Source organism: Acipenser ruthenus, chromosome 8 (genome assembly GCF_902713425.1).
Source record: "Acipenser ruthenus chromosome 8, fAciRut3.2 maternal haplotype, whole genome shotgun sequence".
NCBI lineage: Eukaryota > Metazoa > Chordata > Actinopteri > Acipenseriformes > Acipenseridae > Acipenser > Acipenser ruthenus.
The window spans coordinates 500,362-521,345 of NC_081196.1; the positions used below are offsets into that span (position 1 = coordinate 500,362).

Consider the following 20,984-nt stretch of genomic DNA (forward strand, 5'->3'; position numbering starts at 1 on the left):
GAGGATACACGTTACTCACTGTATCTGGAACTCATACATGTGACTCACTGTATCTGGGACTCCTCTGCACGTGTTAAGCTATTCCTGCCTAAAATAAAATACAATATTTACAAGAAGATCGATTTTTCATCACCTGGTTACAGCATGAAGGTGAACTAGAAAGAACTATGTCTATAAAAAAAGAAAAGGCAAGGAAATGCATCTAAAGATTCAAACATGATTCCACAAGGCTGCATTCCGACTCACTGGTGTGAGGTATGGAGGCTGCTTTACAATGCAGACACACTTGTGCTTCCCTTGTCCTTGTTAAGATTACGGGTTCCCTGCAGCTGTCCCAATCGTGTCTGCTACAGCTGGATGTGCAATGTGCGTTTGTTCAGGGGAAATCGTACAACTGTTCTCCTTTAACCCATTCGCTCCAAGGAGCCTCTCAAAAGGGCTTTGAGGACAGTGAGTCAACATGCTGCACTGACCTGGCAGCCATCTTGAAACTACACGGCGATGATAAAGACTCTTCATGGCAGCAGCCGTGTGCACAGTGCCTGTCCTGGCATCTGATAGCATCATTTAAATGCATGTTTTGGTTGCCTTCATGCACTTTGCAACATGCTAGACATTTCATTAGCCCTTGTTTGGCAGCAGTGGAAGAAGGAGATGTTTTTTTTCTTTTTTTTTTCTTTTTTTTATTGGCACTAGCCGTTTGAAAACAAAATCATGTTTTAAATTAGACTTCAATAAATAAACACAACATAGTCTCCCTCTGTACTTTGTTGTTGAAGGGAGTTATATTTAGAATATATAGAAAATAAAAGCAAACACTCAGTCCTGGAGAAGGACAACCTTCTTTTTGTACTTTTTTTTAAGATGTTTTATATTAGTCTGTGTGGTTCCATAGACTAATATATCCATGATGGTATTTTTACCATAGACTAATATATCCATGATGGTATTTTTATCATAGACTAATATATCCATGATGGTATTTTTGATTCACTTGTTTCCTACATTTTTAACACTAAAATCTTACTTGCACGTCTTACTTTCTTGTCTGCTTAATGCACTGTGCTCCCAAAAGAAAAGAGAGAGAGAGAGAGCTGTCAGAAAACAAGTCAAATATTATACATTTTAAATCTTAATAACATTTTTGGAAACTTAACAAGTGAATTACTGCATTGCCCTTTTCTCTGGGAAAAAAAAACAAAACGTTTTTTAAGCTATAATTCTTTAACTGTACAAAACATGGATATTCATGTTGTGCAATTATTTCTCGTCAATTTTGTTTAATTTAACTTTGAAACGCTCAGCTGAAATGAAGCAAAATGTATCATATTCATCAAGTGTGTTTGTGGTAATTTCCATTGAATAAAGACTCGTGATATAAGGGAGGGAGGGGGGAAGTGAAGTAGATTTTAACAAAGCGCTCGTTGTTCTATCATTCTTCAGGCGTGCCAGAAGATACTGCATACCAAATAAAGGAAAAGTTCATTATACCTTCATCTAGATTCTGGAGAGACACTGAAGTACCAGCGCCTGCAAAGTATGCAGAGTGATCCCTGCGACAACAAAGCATGTCCGAAGTTTATAAAGGGTTGGTATAGTTAGACAGACACCGCGTCTTTATAGGCGTTCCTTATATAATCTGACTGACACATCAGTTAGCATCACTTGATGTTGCAAGTCCTTAATGAGGCCGTTCTATGTATAAAATACTGCTTGGATGAACATGGTTTTGTTTTTTATTTTCATGTTTGAATGTCTGTACAATCTAAGGAAATATTCGGATATTTTTTGTTTTGAATTACCAGCAAAAAAAAAAGTAAAAGTTCTCACATTAAAAAAACAAACTCAGGAGTAAAATGAAGCAGGTACCAACAAGTACGTGACAGTGGCAAAGCACTGATCCTTCAGTCCTGGAGTCCTGCTGAAAACTCTTCATTCTCATATGCTTAGGTTACAGCGTGCCGGACCGCTTGTCTGCTGCTTCTCCTGTAGTTTTGCCTTATAATGATGGAGTAGTTGTTGGTTGAGTGCACTCACATTCCCCTTATATCCAGTGACTGTTTATTAACATGTAAAAGCTCATCAATAAGGTGTTCATCAACTGTCAATACAATACCTATTGAAGCCACTGAAAATCAAGCATGATCCTTCTAGATTACACATTTCATGTGTGCATTGGGGCGATTTGCATGCTGTTTTGTTGCTGCATTTGAAGCAGTGTGTGCGTGTGTGTGTGTATATATATATATATATAATCTATGTATTGTCTTTGTACATGTGAATATTGTTCACAGCTCCGATGTTCAGAGTTGCAATGGGGTGGAATCACTGCCCTGGCTGTGCTAAGTTGAAGATATGAAGAGATGTGTCCACACCGGGATCTGTGTGCATCCAGGTTGAGGTAGTAGGTTGTATGGTTTAGAATTACACCGTGGGAGTTAACTGTACAACCTTCTAGCTTTCCTTGGAGTACACTCAAGCCATCGAGGAAGGATCGCATCTCTCTCGCTCTCTGGATGTCTGGAAATAACACGCTTCCTACGCACTGCACAACTCTGGCTGTTCAGAAGCACAGAAGTCTCAAAGCCCACTTTCCTCCACCATCAATGTTGTGCATTCTAATCTCTATCATAATCAATGCTGTGCATTCTAATCTCTATCATAATCAATGCTGTGCATTCTAATCTCTATCATAATCAATGCTGTGCATTCTAATCTCTATCATAATCAATGCTGTGCATTCTAATCTCTATCATAATCAATGCTGTGCATTCTAATCTCTATCATAATCAATGCTGTGCATTCTAATCTCTATCATAATCAATGCTGTGCATTCTAATCTCTATCATAATGCTGTGCATTCTAATCTCTATCATAATCAATGCTGTGCATTCTAATCTCTATCATAATCAATGCTGTGCATTCTAATCTCTATCATAATCAATGCTGTGCATTCTAATCTCTATCATAATCAATGCTGTGCATTCTAATCTCTATCATAATCAATGCTGTGCATTGTAATCTCTATCATAATCAATGCTGTGCATTCTAATCTCTATCATAATCAATGCTGTGCATTCTAATCTCTATCATAATCAATGCTGTGCATTCTAATCTCTATCATAATCAATGCTGTGCATTCTAATCTCTATCATAATCAATGCTGTGCATTCTAATCTCTATCATAATCAATGCTGTGCATTCTAATCTCTATCATAATCAATGCTGTGCATTCTAATTTCTATCATAATCAATGCTGTGCATTCTAATCTCTATCATAATCAGTGCTGTGCATTCTAATCTCTATCATAATCAATGCTGTGCATTCTAATCTCTATCATAATCAATGCTGTGCATTGTAATCTCTATCATAATGCTGTGCATTCTAATCTCTATCATAATCAATGCTGTGCATTCTAATCTTTATCATATTCTTTTACTTTGTGTTGCTTTCTTCTCCTAGACCCCTCGCAGCTTTGCTCAGAATCCAGTGACCTGGGGGTGGAGAAAAGAGCAGATCTATGGTTGTATTGTTGCTATACATTGCAAACAATGTAATACAGTTATGCTCATTTGAAATATCTATCTATCTATCTATGTTTTTCAGTCTATCTATCTCTGTCTATATCTATATATATATATATATACGTGTATGTCTGTATCTCATACAAGCTCTGCTGAGTATTGCTATAACTATTGCTTTTGGTTGGCTTTGTTTCATTAAGAAAATATAGTATGCTATGTGAATAATAATAATAATAATAATCATGGTATATGTTTTGGTTTGTTTTCTTGTATATGATCATATGTTTGAAAAGGCAAGTTTATGACTCCACCATCAGACAGCTAAGCGCAATGATATGAAAGCACATTATAGTCTGGCACAGATGTCTTTAGTCCAGGAGTGATTGTGCTGGCTGTCAGAATAAAGTTTTTTGACTAGACAGGTCAGGCCGTTTACAGTTTCAATGAGTTCTAATTGTTTTTTTGTTACATTCAAAGTAGCAACACAGCACTGTGTCAGCCCTGAAACAGTAAAACTGATCAAGCATATTTGATGGAATTCAGTGCAGTGAGTGTGACTATGAGCTTCCAACGATAGACTTAAAAAAACAAACAAAAAAAAAAACTGCTTTTTGGGGTGATGGATAATTAACAAAACAAACTTGATTTCCTGGCACTGTTTTTGCTAATTGTGTTGATGAAATAATTATCAAATGCTTTATTATCTAGAAAAAGAAGTGTTCTTTAATAATGTATTAATAAAACGGAACCCCCCTCAGAGCGCTGGAAATGCCTCAGGCAAGCCTGGCGTTCTGGTAATGTGTTGAAGTAGCACGAGTGAGCCGAGGGCCTGCCCAATAAACACAGAAACAGAGTACAAAGCAGCCTCAAACATGGGGCTCTGTTTCATCAGGATGGTATATAAAACCAGGACAGTATCTCGCTCATCATGTCTACCATGACTGCTCTATGAGTCACACATGGGTGTCAAATCAGGCAGCCCGGAGGTGCGGTTTTGGGGTTTGTAACCAGGGGGTTTGTTGCACACATGGGTCGTCACTGGATAGTACTGAGGCACACACAGAGCATTAGGTGTTGACACACCGCACAGATTTAATCAACACAAGTGCTGACACTAGGATACCAGCAATGGTAGCCCTAGTGTCACATTTAATAAAGAAAATAAAAATAAAAGCTTGCCACACAAGGCGGGCGCTAGTCCCACTAAAAGAAACGTCCCTCTCCAAGAACCTGCTACTCTATGTAAACTATCTCTATGCACTGTTTGGGATCTAAACTACTTCTGGGCTCCCAGCCTCACGACGACTCCTGCCTCTCACACAGCCTTGGCTGGGCAATGCCTTCACCAGTACCATCTTGCAGTGGAAGGGTTTCGTGTAGTTAATCCCTCGGAGCGGACGCTGTCCTGGGTTGTGGTCGTGTGCTGGGGTAGATGCTCCTGGGGTTAGTGCTGGCTCCTGCCTCTTCACACAGTCTTTGCTGGGCAATGCCTTCACGAGCACCGTCTTGCAGTGGAAGGGTTTTGTGTAGTTAATCCCTCGGAGTGGACGCTCTCCTGGGTTGTGAGCGTGTGCTGGGGTAGATCCTCCTGGGGTTAGTGCTGGCTCCTGCCTCTTCACACAGTCTTTGCTGGGCAATGCCTTCACGAGCACTGTCTTGCAGTGGAAGGGTTTAGTGTAGTTAATCCCTCGGAGCGGACGCTGTCCTGGGTTCTGGTCGTGTGCTGGGGTAGATCCTCCCGGGGTTAGTGCTGGCCCCGTAGCTTCAGCTCCCGGGTTGATACGAGTCTTCAGTACTACATGAAACAAAACACAGCAGTCTTCTCTCAGCGCCAGCCTGTAAGGCTGTGACCGTGCAGTAGCCTTGAGCTGTAGCGCAGGCGCTTTTTTAATTAGTGATGGTGTAATTAAATTGATGACTTTAATAGGGCACACTTGCAGTTCATTTAAAGTGAAGAGCTTTGTCTGTGTGGTCACATGACAGAATGGAAGCGATAAAGAAATGCAGCTTTCCGAGGGCCGCTGGGAGGGGGTGAAGGTTGAATGTGGTCTTGGGTAGCTGCCACTAGTCCTGTGCAGTACGCTAGGTCCCGTTTTTAACTGAGCGAATTTTAGCCAAGAGCACGGGCTCAAATTCTCAGGAACCAGGAGGCACGAGTAATTGAACTGCATTGGCTTTGAGTCATCGGGACTTTTTCTTAGGTTTGGGCCGCAGTGACGGCTTGAATAAAAGGATCTATTTAATCCTGACCGTCAGTGGGAGCCGCGAGCGGTGTCTCCCAGCATGAGCGTGACTGTCTGTTCCTCCTAATGGTAATTAAAGCACACTGTTCTGCTGGGAGGTGGGGAATTGTTTCCAGAGGGTCTGTGCTAACGGCTCTGCTGCTGCCGTGCCAGGTCCAGAAATCTTGTTTTATGGTCCATTAATGGATGGCTGTGCCACTGTTATCAACCTGGCCCAGCTACTCCAGACCCATGCTGCCTGGTGCTGGTACTGTCTGGCCTCCTGGTCAGCAATGGACGACCGGCACATCATAGTGTAATCAATCAATTGACCAAGCGTGTTTTGGGTTCAACAAACCATTAGCGATGATGAAAAACTAGACACTTGATAATTTTCTACTGCTAGATTTTACATGCAAGGGGGAACTGTCTGAACAAAACGCTAAAGGGCATTGCAGAATGTTTTTAACCTGGTGCTTTCACACTGAAAAACTGTTTAAGAATACGTGAAGGGCGAATGGATCATCTGTCGTTAAGGAAGCTGTGATTATTGATGCTGGTTCCGCCCATCACATCAATTCAGCTCACTCTGTGAGGAGGTGGACATCGTTGAGGGCTGTTACAGATTCACTCAGAATGTAGAGCCCAATTTATTGGACTCAGTTTTAGCAACATTAACGGTACAGAGATCTCTGGGAAGAGGCAGCCATACTGCACCGTTGTTGGAGTTTATTCAAAGAGCTTTTCTTTCACCTCTGAACCCGAATGGCTTCTCCAGATGTACTGAAATGAACAATGTTAAAAATCTTGCTGCTTCAGCAAAACTCAATCCAGCTGGCAAGGAACTGGGGCTGCAAGTCATTGGGAACAGCTGTGTTTCGATTTATGTGATGGTTGAAAAAATAAATGAGCAGATTAGATGGGGGGTAAGAAGACTCTTTGTTTAGCAGTGCAGCAGCCCTGTGAGTGAGTGGGACTCAAAGTGTTTATGTTGCTGTTTTCTACACAGCCTTTGTAATGCAAGTCAGGGAAGAAAAAAAAGAGAGCCATTCAAGTCACAGAATAACACATGCTTGGCTGCTTTTATTCCTCTTGTACAGAATTCTCTTACAGTTTTTAAATGTTGCAGTCCTGGACTTGCTCAGAGTTTCGAAACCCTTTTTTCCAGTTAATTAATTATGGTACCAAGGAGGAGAGTGATATGTATCTGATTCTGCAAATATACAGTAAAAATGCTGAACCTCATTGAAACTTGAGAATTAAAAAAGAAAGATCGGATTTATAATGTCTTAAAAAATCCATTGTTACATAGGAAAATAATGTCACTATATTTACAATAAGAGCAGGTCTTTATAATAGATAGACCATGATTAACAGATGACTGATTGCTTTCATATGTACAGTACTGGTATAAATGATGGAAACAGCAAATGATTTACAGCAAGACTAGGGCTGGGGATTGCATTGCCCATGTTTCCTTACTCAGGCACCTTACTTACTAAATACCCTGGTGTCTCTGAATAGAGAATCGTCTCCTCTTTAAAACAATATGCTAAATATTGTAATGAGCCAGACAAGTAGAATGGTGCCCAGAAATGTTCTCCTTTTTCTAGGAAAGCAGCACACCTGGGGACGGGGAGTTTGTTGCCAGATAACTTCACTCAGACTACTTGCTCACTAAATATCCTGGTATCCCTGAATAGAAAAATAGAAAAGTACTTCCCTCATTGAAACCTGCTAATGTGTTTTACTACAATCATATTTGTAATTTCTTTAAAAAACCCATTGTGACATATTTACCATATTTACAATAAGAGCAGGTCTTTATCCGAGATAGGCACCGATTATCAGATGACTAGATGCTTTCATTTGGAATTGTTATTAGAATCAAATATGTGCAGGACAGGCTAGGGGGCTTTATCTCCATCGTTTCCAACAGCTAGGATTCAGGACCAGGAGAAAACGAGAAGGGCTAGTTTATAATGACAAGCAATAGGGAGGGGGGAAAGTAAATGAAAAGTATTACATTAGCGCAAAGCCTCTGGGGCATCAGTCTTGTCCTGGCTTTAATGGAAATTGTATTCAGACTTTGCTGTGGGTAATTATGCAATAAAGTGATCCGTTTTGTGCCCAATAAATAACCCTGATATACAGAGCGCAGGCAGAGGTGTCATTGATTGCTGTGGAATTGGCACGCGGCTCGCTGCGGCAGGGAGATTCGGAGATCGATCAAGCTGCACCCTTTGACCCTTCAGAGAGATCAATGGGATGGATTGAAAGGGCGAGAAGAGGAGCGTGAATCTGGCAGCCCAGGTTCTCATCGAGCTTGTCACTGTGTTACAGATATTCATATTGTGATGCTGTTGTTAACCCTGTACTTGCAAGGCTCCTGGTAGCCTGAAGTGTGTCCATAATCCTTTTGATTATGGGGTGTATAGATAACAATGTAATAACATGATAATAACGATGTGTAACTACCCGTGTTTGCTGGTCTTACATGGCCACTACTGTAATAATATGTGCCGTGGTTTATTTACATTAGGTAACACAATGTGCTTCACAAGGCCATGTCCATGTAATTACAAAGCAGTAAGCGTGTAAAAGCAGGATCCATTGGTAATTACCCGGTGATTGCAGTGTAATTACATGGCTATGCATGCCAGGTCATCTGAAGTGCGACTGGAATAGACAATGTCACTGATAGTTAAATAGCACCACTGCATTTAGACACTTAAAGGGAAGGAGCAGCTAGGTTTGTTTTCTCTGTTGGAGAAAAAAAAAGTTTACAAAAAGAAACATTAAATATGTTGAATTATTTAAAAGATGATCTTGTTGTCTTTGGTAAGACCTCACACACCTCTTAACCATCTCCCTATCCTGTTCCCTGCACCTTTATCGAAGTGAAGGTGGGTGTTTTGCATTGCTTAAATATATTCAGTGGGTAACACTTTACATTAAGTGTCTATAATTACTGTGTATTTACATAGCAGTTATTGAGTAAATGCATGTGTAATTACAATGTTATGCATCGTTACACTGTACTTAATGTGTAAATCTTTTAGAATAACTGTGCTGTGCGTTTATGAACCAAAGCCTCAGTTAGCATCTATTTTCTTACCTGTACTTAGAACTTGCAACCCAGTATTTCAAATACAACACTATATAATTATAAATGTCTGCCACTTCCAGCTGCTTATTCACTTCCTGTGCAGTCAGACCATGTGACCTTTAGCACAGGAAATGATTTTTGTTTTTCTCTGTTGCATCATACTTGAAAAATCTGAATTCAAGTGAAAAAAGCACCAAATTGACACATTTTCATGACAAGGTGTTCACTCTAAGGATGTTGAAGCCTTGGTTAGCCTCCTGGTTCTGTAAGTCTATCGATGGTCTTTTATCAGCATGTAATAGAAGGGTGGTGTCCTGCTAGTGCATTTCGAAGTCGTGTCTCTTTAATAGAACTCAGTGAAGAACACGTGTGCGCTTCGCCAAGCATGGGATTTGTGATCCGTGTCAGGAGTTCAAGGAGGATGTGGCGAGCCATTGTAAACACGGTGCCAGTTCTGTTTACACTGCAGACTAGTAGGACTGTGCCAGGGCACGCCCGTCTTCAAGCTGAAGTATCGGCTGTCTGAGAGAACCATCTCCCTGACTTCTCTTTAGAGCCTCACTGCTGTGCCTTGCACTGAACAAACACTCTCTCACTGGAGAGTCCTTGCAGAAACTCGGAACAGTTTGCAGAAGCAGGTGTCCTTCTGATGCATTGCTGTTGAGGCCTGACATTGCTGTTGTTTTACTGGACAGCAAAAAAATGAATAGAGACCAAATCATTTCCAGAAGTACCGGATGGTAAGTGATAAAGGAAATGAACCTAATGTTGCAGTGGGTTTGTTAATATACGGAAATGCGTTGCTACTCTCATGCTGTCAGACAGGTTGGGGTGAGAATTCCCCCAATAATGCAGTTGGGTTTTGATCTCAGAATCGCTTGTTAAAAGTAAGAGCCCAAGGTTCATGATTGGCTAGCCAGCTGGAACGGAGAACAGCCATTGGTTTCTGTAAAGAAAAAGTGCCATTTACAATTCTAAAACATCATTTAGTAAGTAGTCTTCTTCTGGTTTGTTAGTTTTATTGTGCTAATGCCATTTTGGAGTAAATAGCTTACAGAATCTAGAATCCAGCCCACAATGTTTACAACACCAGTGACTGTCAATGCGTGTCATCTTGCAGCCATCGTAATGAGAGATTAATGAGCGTATTGAGCTCTGAACTGACTGTGAAAAGCCTGTTCAATGTGCTTCTTATATTAAGAATGATTGCATTTTACAAGACTGCATTGTATAAGGAGCATATAGCATTGTGTATGGTTGGATCCTATTTTCAAGGCTGTGCCGTTATTGCATCAGTAACTGCTGCAAGCATTTGTCAGTGTAGGCTGTAGTTCTGCAAGTTGCCTTGAAACAAGCCCGATTAAAGTGCAGCAGAGCCTGGCGGAGGCAAAGTAAAAGCAGAGGCAGGCAGAGTACAGCAGGAGAAGAAAGTGCTGGAAGGAAGCATCAATTAGTAAGTGGCGGTGCTGTGCGGCTGTGGCTGGCTGGTGTCAGTGCGTGCTCCAGAGAGAAGCAGCCAGGAGCCTTGGCTAGCCTCTGCCCTGTAAAGAGTTAAGCACTGGAGAGACTGAGTCAGGCAGAGCTTCTGTATGACAGCAGGGATATACGTGATTGATTATGCTCACTAGTCTAGAGCTACTATTGATTTAAGTTAGTGTGAGATCCCCTAGGGCCTCCAGATCCCCAGTCCGGGGGACTATGCACTTGACCCTGGTCACTGATGTGGGATATTTAGGAATGGAATTCTATGTGAGGGTCCTGGTTTGTTTGTAATAACCCAAGTGTCTCTGTGACTGAGATCTACACCCCCGGTACACGCCGCACAGAGTTTAGGAGAAGAAAACTCCCAGAGCAGACACGGAGTCGCATTTGCATGGGTTGCTTGTGATTGGCAGAGCTGGGCAGGGTCTGCTATTGGAGGCAGGCTGTGGAGCAGACACATCAGTAGGCAGTTTGCTAGAAGCGTACAATCAATGATTCAAATAAGAGACTTTTTTTTTTTTTTTTTTTCGTCTGATAGCCATGGCGGGGTCGTGACACTAATATATCCAGGGCATTGTGGGTAACTGTAAAGATAAAGGAGCAGGAAGGGCAGCGGTGCTGGAGGAGTGAAACGATGGGGCTGAACTCAGACTGATAAAGAACCGCTGACCAAGGCTAGTGTGTGCGGCTGCAGGGAGCTCAAGCTATAGGTGGCAATATGTATTCTATGTAGAAGAGGAGTGGTACAGTGGGTGCTGTGCATGCAGTGTGTGTAACTTACACTGATGGTATGGTAATAGATATTTGCCGTAGTGTGTGTGTGTTTTCCTCTTCTTTTTCTTCTCGATGGTGTGCTTGCTCGTGTCTGCCGATGCTGCATTAGACATCTAAACTGGGCTGCTTGCTGCTGTTCCAGCTCACGTATCTGCTTCTGTGTTTCTTCAGCTTCTTTTAATTTTTTTTAAATTTTTTTTTTTGTCTAGACCGTAAGTAAAACTTTAAGGTGTCGTGTATTGCTGCATAGCTGTTCTGTGTGATACCGGCTGTGGTTGCACAGTGATTTCATTGCAAATTACCTGCATGAACTGAATTATTTCTGGATATCGTTCCCAAACAGCTACCTTACTTGGTATTGCAGTTCTGCACTGCACCCTGGGATGGTGGGTAAGCTGAGAATTTTTTTTTTTTATAGAACAAAGGAGCTCTTGCTTTTTTGCTTGACACGGAGAGCTTATTTCCCTCTGTCTTATCTGTGGAGATAAGTGACTTCTGCTGCTTGACACCTTTGCAAAGGTTAAACGTACCGTTCTTCCATTAGGAATGTGCAAGGTACAGCTGTCAAGCCAGTCCTATGTGTTCAAATAAAACCAGCAAGCAACAGGGCAGAAGTGAGTTCAGTGAATCTGTTCTCATGTTCGAATGCACAGCACTAGATAGCGATTGTCTGTGAATTTGACTCGTATCCATTTGCCTTGAACTGCAGTGAAGGATTTGCACACGCTTTCAAATGCACAAAATATCATTTACAGTTCTTGTATTTCTTGGGGGAGAATAAGATTAATTACAATGTGTGTCGCTTCATAATTTATCGCTTTGTTTTCAAGATTTTTTTTTTCCTGTACCAGTGCAGATGTCTGCATGCTTTCAGGCTGAGAAATGACACCAAATATGCATTTAACAGTTTACAAAACTCGCCTACAGGGGACAATCCTCACCCAATAAATATAAAAATAGCACATTGGTTTAATTGCAATTGGATGCAAAGTACTGCTATTTTGTTATAAAGAAAAGGGTATCAAAGATGGTATTTTGGAAATGTGTGTGTGTGTGTGTGTGTCTGTCTGTGTGTGTGTGTCTGTCTGTGCCTGTCTGTCTGTCTGTGTGTGTCTGTCTGTCTGTGTGTGTCTGTAGGTGTGTGTGTGAGTGTGGGTCTGTGGGGGGGGGGGGGGTCTGTGGGTGGGTGGGTGTGTGTGTTTGTGGGGGTGGGTGGGTGGGTGTGTGTGTGTATGTGTGTCAGTGTGTGTGTGTGTCTCCCTGTCAGGTTTCATGGCTGCATTTAAAGATTTGTCGTATTGATTAACCCATGGGGGGGGGGGGGTCAGAGGGGAGGACCAGTGCTGGATACCAGCTTATTGCAGCACAATGATTTCCTTCTCTGTGTCAACAAAGGGGGGAGGGAGGGAGGGAGGGAGGAGGGAGACTCGAAGGAAAATGGAGGACAGCAGCAAGACGCCTTCTTGTTCTTCCTCTTCCTCGTCTTCTTCTCTTCAGTGTTGCAGTCTCTGCAATGGCAGTGTCATGCAGTGCTGCAGTCCCGGCGGTGGCGCGCGGGTGATGGATGTCGGTGAGCCAGTTAATGATGAGAGCAGTGGAAATGCCAGCCGGTTCCTCCCCCAAGCACACAGCCTCTGAGTCAGCATTCGCAGCTTCTTGCCCTGTTTTTTTTTTTTTTTTTTTTTTTTTTTTTTTTTTAAATATGGACAGTAACACTTCAGTCATTCAAACGCCAGAGGTATGTCTGCAGCCTAAAATGGTTGTGACTGATTTGCATTCGTCAGAGCATCAGCTATTCAGCTATTGATTCCCGGAGGAGGAGGAGGAGGAATCGGAGTGTGTCTGGGAGACCTTCTTGGGTGTCGGAGGGGGGGGGGGGCATGTCGGGGGGTAGACAGGGTTTGCCAATGTACAATTTTTGGCAAGAACAAAAAGCAAAACTATATTTTTTCCATTTGTTCTATTTAGTTACATTTTTTTTTTTTTTTTTTTTTTTTAGCAAAAAGGCACGGAACTCGACTTGCGTGAAATAACCCTTTGTGTAATGAATGTGTGAGCAGAGCGCTCGACTGTCTCCACTTGCTTTTAAAAGGCAAGGCTGCACAAGCTCCTGAAAACAGGATGATAACTCTTAGTCATTGTTCTGTTGCTTTGCATGTCGTTATCGGTTAGGGGGAGGAAAGGGTCTGGAAGATACTTCGAGGTGGAAGCACATTTGAAGATGCGCTCCTTTAATTCTTTCTTTCTTCCGTTCTTGTTTTGTGTTTGTTTTCTCTTGGTCAGCTGTTACATGTTTAGCACCACAGTTTATTATTGAAATCCTGAGTCAGAAAACAGACGTTCTGCATTTTTATTTTCATAAGGCTGAAGCGCAGTAAAGAACGGATTTCAGATCTCCTGTCAGGCAGCTCTCCGTGTGGGTAAGACGAGAGGCGAGGGGGCTCGTGCCTTGTCCTCATGGGCAGGGGGGTTATTTGGACCCCGGAGATTTGGGACATCGATTTGAATTAGCAGTAAGGACAAAGGGGCAAAGACCGTGGATCTGAAACACTTTGAACACAAAGGGCAGTTTACAGTTTTGGACAAACCTTGCCTTCTCTGAAAAAGGGGAAGAAACAAAAGGTTCAGCCTGAAGCAGCAATCAGGGTTCTTCACGTTTTTGGGTTTTTTTTTTGCTTCTTCTGCTGCTAAAAATGATTTTAAAAAAGCTAGAAATTGCATTGGAGTAAATGTACTATTATATATATATATATATATATATATATATATATATATATATATATATATATATATATATATATATATATATATCCTGATCGATAGATAGATAGATAGGCAGATTTATATAGATAAAACCTGTAAGGGCAGCAAACCATTGTGTTTGCAGACGAGGATAGTTTGTGTGTAATACATGTGCACAGGTTGGAATCATTCGGAGTGAACCTCCCTGAACCCTGTAAAGCTGTCAGTCGGCAATTTAGTCCAGGCGTTTTTGTTTATTTCCTAATACGGCATGCAAATGCTGCTTGCTAGGACCAAGGCTTTGTGTGCAGGGGAAATCTATCCGCATTAGAGGAATGTGGAGAAGAAGAAATGTGTCACTCAGGGAGAGCAAGACCGTGATAGAGTGGAAGCAGACAGTGCCTGGCCCACACCGCAGTGTCGAGAAAGGAAGCACACATACACAGAGGACCGTGGCTGGTTCTGTAAGCCAGCAGGACTGGGTTTGTTCCTGCAGCAGAGCAGAGCAGCAGGAGGACGGTCGGAGGGAGGGAGGGTTCTGATGGTTCCTCTCGGGACTCCTCTAGTGGACATTGCTGTACTTCTCCTAGTCCCTGAGACCCTAACTTGTGAGCTCATTCGATTAAAATCACGGGTTAGGCTCTTGGGACCTGGGCGGAGGGCAAAAGCTGCTCGGGACAACAGCCATTTATAAGGGTGGAGTTTGGACAGGACAGCTGCACCCCTGGGAAAAAAATAATAAGAAAGAATGACAGGTTTTAGCATTATCAGTACAGTTATAAAGTCTGTGTTAAGTGCATAAAAAAGGAAAACATTTAAAATGGCAACAGAAATGTTTTACCAGCATCACATTTAATATGTTTTGGACGTTCCTGTGTTGTTGAAAGCTGTCTACAAAGTTGTTTTGTTTGCACGGTAAATTTGTTCTTCAGCCTTTAAAGTGAACTGTAAACTTCAATTGCCCTGATTCTCTCATGTTTGATGACTGTGACGAACAAAACACTTTATTTGTTTTTCTGTTGTGTTTTATTTTTTGGTCTGTGTCCATTCGATCTCATGTTTGATTGTTTGTCAGCTCCAGTTGGGAGCCTCGTAAATGAAAGAAAATATATAATAATGAATTAACCCCATCGGTATTGCAGTAATATCTCATACTGACAAATTATCAATGAGGCTTGGCAGCGTTCTCATCGACTTACAATAAATAATAATAATAATAATGTTGTTTCCCAAAGTGAATCTAATGACGTTCTGAACAAAAGTGGAATTCAAAACCCATTGAATACCATATCGCTGCCGTATTCACAAATATAGTCATGAGGGATCTGTGTCTTTAAATCTGGCATAATGCCTTTATGACAATGTGTTTCTGGTACGATGAGGTCAGTAATGATGCAATACCTTGCCAGACGCATGGATATTCATCAGAATCTTATCAAAACAAGCACTGTTAATGAGAATTACTTTGGCTGGTCCCTCGTGATCCCTTCAGACCTTGTGTGAACAATTGCTGTTTTCAGCTTTAGTTGGTGTTGTGTCACAGCCCTCCTCTATCACATTAAACACACCGTGCACAGTTACACTGTTTCACTTGACAGTACCAAGATTATTATTGCTATTCTAGAGCCAATTTTTCTCTTGAGGTGAAACACATTTTATTTGAACCCACAAGGCTGCTCTTTTTGACAGAGTAATTTATTCAGTATACTTTTAAGTTCATAGAATTTTTTTTTTGTAATACTTTCATTCATGAATTATTGAAAATAGCTGAAAATAAGCATATGAAGTACTTTTGTATACATAATCAATTTATTTTTCATTTCTGCATGTGAAAGGGAAACTTTCAGAGCTTCACGTTCCAGTAATGTCTAATGAACTTACAGTGATGTAGCTGCGTGAACCAGAGCGCCGATCATAAAGGTGCAGCATTCTTCTGAAAAATAAACGTGAGCTGCACACTGCAGCGGAACCTGTAATAAAGACACCTGCACTAACCTGTAATAAAGACACCTGTATTAACCTGTAATAGACACCTGCACTAACCTGTAATAAAGACACCTGCACTAACGTGTAATAAAGACACCTGTATTAACCTGTAATAGACACCTGCACTAACCTGTAATAAAGACACCTGCATTAACCTGTAATAGACACCTGCACTAACGTGTAATAAAGACACCTGCATTAACCTGTAATAGACACCTGCACTAACCTGTAATAAAGACACCTGCACTAACCTGTAATAAAGACACCTGCATTAACCTGTAATAGACACCTGCACTAACGTGTAATAAAGACACCTGCACTAACCTGTAATAAAGACACCTGCACTAACCTGTAATAAAGACACCTGCATTAACCTGTGATAGACACCTGCACTAACGTGTAATAAAGACACCTGCACTAACCTGTAATAAAGACACCTGCACTAACCTGTAATAAAGACACCTGCATTAACCTGTAATAGACACCTGCACTAACGTGTAATAAAGACACTGGCAGTAACCTGTAATAGACACCTACACTAAGAAGTCACTGGAACCATTTTTTTTTTTTAATCAATACAAGTGAATAGGAGCCACATGTTCAGTCACTTCGAGGTTAATGGCCAGGTTAATTCATGTTTCATTGTATTAAGCATTTTGATATCCCTACTGTGAAAAAAAACACACACACACTTGTACGCCACCCCTTATTTGACCGTATTTCACCATATAACTGAAAAACGATGCTTTCGAAATAACAATTTAAATACAGGCCTTTTTAAAAACTACCATAACTATCACTAACCGCACCCCTTTCACTGGAAGAAAGACATGGTTTGAAATTGAGATTTAAAAAAGGGTATATTTGTTTTCTTCTGGAAGATAAACAGCACTCGGTAAAGTTGTTGGCTAGGTACCCTCCCATTCAATAATGTACTTTTCATTAAACTCTGTGCTTGGTCATCTCATGATAATGGAAATAAAACACGCTCTTGCTATCTATTTCTCTGATATCATAATACCACATTTCTGTCCAGTCCTCCTCCCTCAAATTATAAAGAGCCACAGCATCCCAAAGAGAGACACATCTATTGAGGAGTCTGAACACTTTATCAGAGCCACAGAAATGCTCATTCAAAGCAAGCCTGCTGGTCACTTTTTCTATGGCTCTGAGGGTTGACCAAATTCCTCCAAATCCTCAACTGATTTTCAATCTGCTGCTCCTAATCAGTTTCTCAGAAACTTATTCAACTTTTTAAAGTAATCTTTAAAGGAAAAAAAAAAAAGGTTTTGAAAGTTTGAATCCTTGATGCTGTAATCTGAACAGTTTATTAGACTGCATTGCACACTGGCTACCTGTTAAGTTCAGGATTACTTTCAAAATTCTCCTGCTTGCCTCCAAGGCCCTTCATCACACAGGTCCAGAGTATCTCTCCAACCTGCTGACCCGCTATGTCCCTTCACACAAGCTGAGGTCCTGTGACTCAGGCTTGCTTGTTATCCCCAAGCAGAAGTGCCCCACACTCGGAGAGCGCTCTTTTAGCTTCATGGAACCGACTCTCTGGAACTCTCTCCCAGCTTCAGTGCGTGCAGCTCCCACAGTCGCTCGCTTCAAATCAACTCTCAAGACCCACTTGCTCTCTCTTGCTTTCAGTGCTCTTTAAGCCTGATATCTGTTATTAGCTGTTGTCTAAACTGCTATTTCAGGTTTTTCGCTCCATCTTATTCATATGATTCTGTATGACACACGCATCCACAATGTTTAGAATTCACATCCTAGCCTTGTATTTAATGTATGATGCCTGTATTTAATGTATTTGCATTTTTTTTTTAATGATTATTTAATGTACTATGCCCTGTATTTCACTGTATTTAATGTACTGTGCATTGTTCCTCACTATCTTGTAAAGCGCTTAGTAATGGTGGTCCACTATGAAAGGTGCTACATAAAATAAATATTTATTGATTAAGAAATCTCAGATTATTAATTAGATTCATAAGTGCAGAGTATTCCAGGTAACTATATTGTTTTAGCCTCTGCTACTATTGCATTGTATCAGGGAGCTGAATGCACTGTAGTCTTTAAGCTGTGCAGCAGAAAGGGGTTAATTAGCTAATAGTGCAGCGCTCAGAAAAATAATAGATATGAAATTGATTGGAAAGAGAGGATTTTATGACCAGCCGGTTATCCTGAAGTGCTCCTGAAATAAAAGGATTGAAACATTGGGTCACATGGAATTGCATATTAATTCTGTCAAATAAAATCCAAAAGATTTCACACCTTTACAATTCATTCCATACAATATTAAGAGAATTTAACGTAGGCAGGACAAAGGAGGCTCAGCCCCTTAAAGACATCATGGTGAATTAACCCTCCGAAAAGAGCTAACACGTCTTAAAACATTTGAATCTACAGCGGTTAAAATCCACTCTGTTGCACAATACTGACACGCTCCCTTCACTGCTCCCCAGAGCAATTTTGTTTACTAACTAAACCCAGATTTGTGCTAGAATGCTTCGGCTTCCAGTAATACCTACGTAGGAATGCAATCTCGGTGTTTTTTTAATTGTATCAATTTCTTTATTTTAATTACACTTATATTGTTGCTCTTTTTATTTATTTATTTTGAACACAGAACAATGCATGATTCCAGCTAATCAGATCACGGTTCGACCGCAAAGCCTCTAGCAACAACAGTAGAGCTGCAACGCTCTGTGTATACAAAGCAGGGGAGATTAGCAGGGGTGTATGGTATGATTTCCAAGCAGTCTTCATGAATATGGATTTCAATGGGACATGTTTTTGCTTATTTCCTGTGAGCATATTATTGTGGACCAGGTGATTTCAGTTCATTTGAAAAGAAGATACTTTACATGCATGCATACATTAACTGTCTTATTTTTCAAACATTACAAGTTTTTCACAATGTGAAATGATGTAGCCTGTGGGGCGTCTGTGTTTCTTCACTATTTCAGTTTGCAGCGCAGCAGTTTTGTTTTTTATTGTTCTGTGAAGCAGCACTGGCTTTTTCTAAATTGCTCTCGTGGTTTCTTTAATCAGTCTGCCTGCTTATTTATCTCCCTTTCTCCAGCCTCGTTATTTTTTCCCTTTTGAACACACACACACACACACACACACGCACGCACACACACACACACACACACACATACAGTACACAGTATAGGAAGCATATATTTTTCATGGCAGGATATTTCTATATAGTAGAAGTAATCTGCTATTTGCAGCACACACAACTTGTTTGATTGTATTATTATTATTATTATTTATTTCTTAGCAGACGCCCTTATCCAGGGCGACTTACAATTGTTACAAGATATCACATTATACATTATTTCACATTATACAGATATCACATTATTTTACATACAATTCCCCATTTATACAGTTGGGTTTTTACTGGAACAATCTAGGTAAAGTACCTTGCTCAAGGGTACAACAGCAGTGTCCCCCACTGGGGATTGAACCCACAACCCTCCGGTCAAGAGTCCAGAGCCCTAACCACTACTCCACACTGCTGCCCTAGTGCCCTAGTGCTTAGTGCTTAGTTTTCACCACTATAATCCTAAAAGGATACATTTACAGCGGTAAATCCACCCTGTTGTCACAAGGTATGTTATTATTGATTCAGATTTTCTAACGCCAATTTAATTATTATTCCTTCTTTTTTTGTGATCAATTGTTTTTATTTTTCATCAAAACAGTTTATACAAAAGATCTTGAGAGAATCCGTACAGTTACAAAGAAAGCAAAACAAAACATAACATAAAATGAAATGAATTATATACTTAAAATAATCAAAAAGAACATACACACATAACACACATACATATATACACATACATACACACACACATAAATACATACATACATATATACACACACATACATATATATACATATATACACATACATACACACATAAATACATACATACATATATACACACACATACATATATACACATACATACATACACACATAAATACATACATATATAATCTGGCACATTTCATGTAAAAAATGAATTGAAAAAAGCCTGTTTCTGAAACATCAAGAAATAATGTATCAGTGTGCCTGCTCACTTCCAGATACAGAACTACGCGAAATATGCTTCCACACCTCAAAATCACCCTTGAGTAGACGAGTGTTATTTCTCAGGTATCGCTTTAATTAAAATGACATTAAATTAAAAAAAATGCAAATTGCAAAATTGCCAAAATCTACAGTGCATTCTCATTTTAAAATGTACAGTGCATTCTCATTTTAAAATCTCCAGTGCATTCTCATTTTAAAATCTACAGTGCATTCTCACTTTAAAATCTACAGTGCATTCTCACTTTAAAATCTACAGTGCATTCTCACATTAAAATCTACATTGCATTCTCACTTTAAAATCTACAGTGCATTCTCACTTTAAAATCTACAGTGCATTCTCACTTTAAAATCTACAGTGCATTCTCACTTTAAAATCTACAGTGCATTCTCACTTTAAAATCTACAGTGCATTCTCACTTTAAAATCTACAGTGCATTCTCACTTTAAAATCTACAGTGCATTCTCATTTTAACTAGTGCGGCACTGTATTGTTTAAAACACATAAATAAATAAATAAATAAAGCTAAAAAAGGGTTTTCTAATGAAGTTTTCTAAAACCAATCAATGAATTTGGGACTGAAGGGAATGTCTGCATCTGCGTTAAAGAAGATTCTGCATTAAAGAGCCGCGGCCGAGGCTGTGGTCCCAGTCAGTTCTCCAGAACCCTTGAAGGCGGAGGGGTTTCATTTCCTTATCAGGGCTGATAAGAGAGCAGCGGCGATGTCTGATTAGAGAACAGAGCGAGTGAAAGAAAAGCTTCAGTCTGGCTTTTCCAGACACTGTGGTAAGGCTCCAGACAGTCACCTGACCATTAGCACTTTGGTGGCTTTGTAAATCACCTGGCAGTAATGACCAAGGCTGACACCTTGACATTTGCAAGAAGAGTCAAGGGACCTGATTTTAATGGAAATCCATTTTATTTAACAAATCCCTCTCACTCGACTGCTGAACAAAATCTTATTAATCCGAGATAAGAAGTAATTAAACGTTTGCCCCTAAAAAGACGCATGGAAAAGTCTAAACGTAAA

At 40.5% G+C, this 20,984-nt stretch overlaps 1 long non-coding RNA gene across 4 annotated transcripts in view; it reads left to right on the forward strand.

Annotated features, from left to right (window-relative positions):
- Positions 1 to 20,984, forward strand: part of LOC117405670 (uncharacterized) — a 121,690-nt gene that overhangs the window by 94,903 nt on the left and 5,803 nt on the right. The gene's annotated exons all lie outside the window — the stretch shown is intronic.